The sequence below is a fragment of the Mus pahari genome, chromosome 5 (genome assembly GCF_900095145.1).
Source record: "Mus pahari chromosome 5, PAHARI_EIJ_v1.1, whole genome shotgun sequence".
NCBI classification, from domain to species: domain Eukaryota; kingdom Metazoa; phylum Chordata; class Mammalia; order Rodentia; family Muridae; genus Mus; species Mus pahari.
In genome coordinates this window covers 25,191,607-25,194,438 of record NC_034594.1, presented here as the reverse complement: position 1 = coordinate 25,194,438, position 2,832 = coordinate 25,191,607, and the positions used below count along the sequence as shown (strand labels likewise).

The following is a 2,832-nucleotide window of genomic DNA, read 5'->3' as shown; positions in this document are numbered from 1 at the left end:
ACTCTGTAGACCAGGCTGGCCTCGAACTCAGAAATCTGCCTGCCTCTGCCTCCCAAGTGCTGGGATTAAAGGCGTGCGCCACCACGCCCGGCTGTATTTGGAGTTTTAACCCAGGTCTTCCTGGCAATCCAAGAACTTGTACCTTGGATTTTTCCATTTCTTTTCAATTTTGCTCCCGTCTGCACTCTCAGCTTGCTACACTGTTCTTTGATTAAGTTGTGAAACAAATGGCAGCAGCCTTTGAAAAAAGAGCTTGTAAACTATATGGTCCAGAGATAAACATACCTCGGGAAATAATGCTTCATAAAATTAGCCACACCTAAGAGGAAAATAAGAGCTGCCTCCACCTACTCTTGACTCATTTGTTTACTTTTAGGAAGTCCTTTTACCATCTATTGAGAAGTCAGAAAACATTTGTTAAACCTGCCTTGATTCTAAGCCCGGTCCTTTGAAAATTTGCACATTGAATATGGACCCACTTGTACATTGAATATGGACCCACTTGTACATAGAATTATTTCTTCAATCAAGTGTGACTCTAAGTATCATGTACATCATTTGCAGGTTCTGTCCCCCTTTATAATAACAGATGTCATCACTGTTGCTAGCTTACCACATTCTTCATTTGAGTGCACAGATGAACAAGTCTTTTAATTCTCACCTTACATGAAACGTTAGCTGAGATACAATGTGTGTTATATTAACCATATCATGTTTAAGTTATAAGGTTCATAGTATTTGTAACTTATTGTTATTCATCATGCTATATGGCTTAGGGTACTTGAGTAATCACATATTTAATGTTAAAACTTTGATTTAAAGTACTGCTAATGCTGAGCATGGTGGTGCACACCTTTAATCCCAGCACTCAGGAGGCAGAGGCAGGCAGATTTCTGAGTTCGAGGTCAGCCTGGTCTACAAAGTGAGTTCCAGGACAGCCAGGGCTATACAGAAAAACCCTGTCTTGAAAAACCAATAAATAAATAAATAAATAAATAAATAAATAAATAAATAAAGTACTGCTAATGAAGTCTTACCACACTGGGTATTTTAAATTGTTCTTATGGGTAGCAGTAGAGAATTCAGTGTTGTTGGAAAGTTGCTGCCCAGATGTACTCAGTAGGAGCTTTGTTTTGTTTTGTTTTTGTTTTTGTTTTGTTTTGTTTGGGTTGGGTTGGTTTGGTGAGTGGTCCAGAGCTCTGAGCTACTTTTCTAGACATTTGAAATTTCCTTCCAAGTGCTTTGCACTTTCAAATGTTGATTGTGTCAAAATTTTGCCTGCTACTGTAGGCAACAGATGAATAAGTAGTTAACATGTCTCCAGCACTGCACAGTGTATTTTCTATTTATCATGTATATTCACTTTCAAAAATATTCTAAACTTGTTTTTTAAGTCAGTGTAAGGGCTGAAGCCATGACTTAATAAAGTTAAATTCTTTATTTTTGTGACTTTGGTTATTTAAATCTTTTTGGCTTTTGTTTGGTTTTTCATGATAAGGTCTCTGTGTGTAATATCCCTGGCTACCCTTGATCTCACTTTTTAGACCAGGCTGGCCTCGAACTCACAGAGATCCTCCTGCCTCTGTGTCTAGAGTGCTGTGATTATAAGCATCGCTGCCATCACCACCACTGGCTGTTATTTAAATCTTTTCTGTATTGTTTTAATGACTATTTGGACAGATGGCCTAGTTTGCTTCCCTGTTACTAATGGGCAAAGCACTTGTGAGGAGTGTGTTTATTTCAGCTTTCAGTTCACCATTTATCACAGACGGAAGCCAGGACAGGAGCTAAAGGCAAGAACTAAAGCAGAGACTGGGAGGATGGGCTTTCTGGCTTGTTCCCTGTGTAGTGTTCAGTTAACTTCTTATACACTGCAGACCCACCTGCTTAGGCATGGCATAGGCCACAGTAGCTTGGCCCTTCTACATCAATTTGCAGTCAGGATGAAACACAGACACACACACACCCCCCCCAGTCCAGTCAGACTACAGTAATTTTTTGACTGATACTCTCTCACCCCAGGTGACTAGGTGTGACATTGACAGCTTCAGCAACTGTGACAACAGAAGTACATTACTATAGAATTTCATGTCTTACAAATACTTTCCTGGGTGCAAAATTCATCCTAGATGTGATCCTCGGAACTGCCAGAACAAGGGGAAATCCTTCCATAGAGACAGAGAAATCTGAACTGAACACATTCTTCCTTTACTCAGTATTCTTCCTTTCACTCTACAACCAAATCACCTCTTCATACTAAACTTCCAGTCACAGTGCTTTCAGCTGTAATTGGTGCTTGTGTGATTCGCTTCACAGTCTCTGCTCAGTCACTCCCTCTCAGGCACTGACTGTGTGGCTTTGAGGGGCTCACACTTGCCTGCTCACATGGACTTGAGTTGTGCTTTTAACAAGTGAAACAGGGTCTTCCCACTGGCAGGTAAGGCACACACGGTCAGAGCAAATTGACCTGTGTATGATTGTGTTCCTTGCATTTGATTTGGGTTTTGGTATTTGATCTAGCATTAATGGGGTGTCATTAACCCAGACTGGCTGGAACTCACTATGTGGCATGGAAGATGCTCTCATTACTGAGGCTCTTGATCAGCTTCCCAAATGCTAAAACTGTAAGTTTGAGCTGCCATGTGTGTACATGGTGGTCTGTAGTTGACCCTGGGTGTCTTCCTTGATGGCTCTTCATCCTATTGTAGTGATCTCTTGCTGAACCTGGAGCTCACTGGTTCTGGCTAGTGGAGCTATATGGGATGCCCTGGGATACCAGTCTCTGCCTCTCAAGTGCTGGGATTCCAGATGTTGCCATCTCTGTCTGACTTT

The 2,832-nt window shown here is 41.3% G+C and overlaps 1 pseudogene; it reads left to right on the top strand.

Moving 5' to 3' along the window:
• The window catches only part of LOC110322595, an 814-nt pseudogene extending 491 nt beyond the window's left edge, over positions 1-323 (top strand).
• The last annotated feature ends 2,509 nt before the right edge of the window (positions 324-2,832 follow it).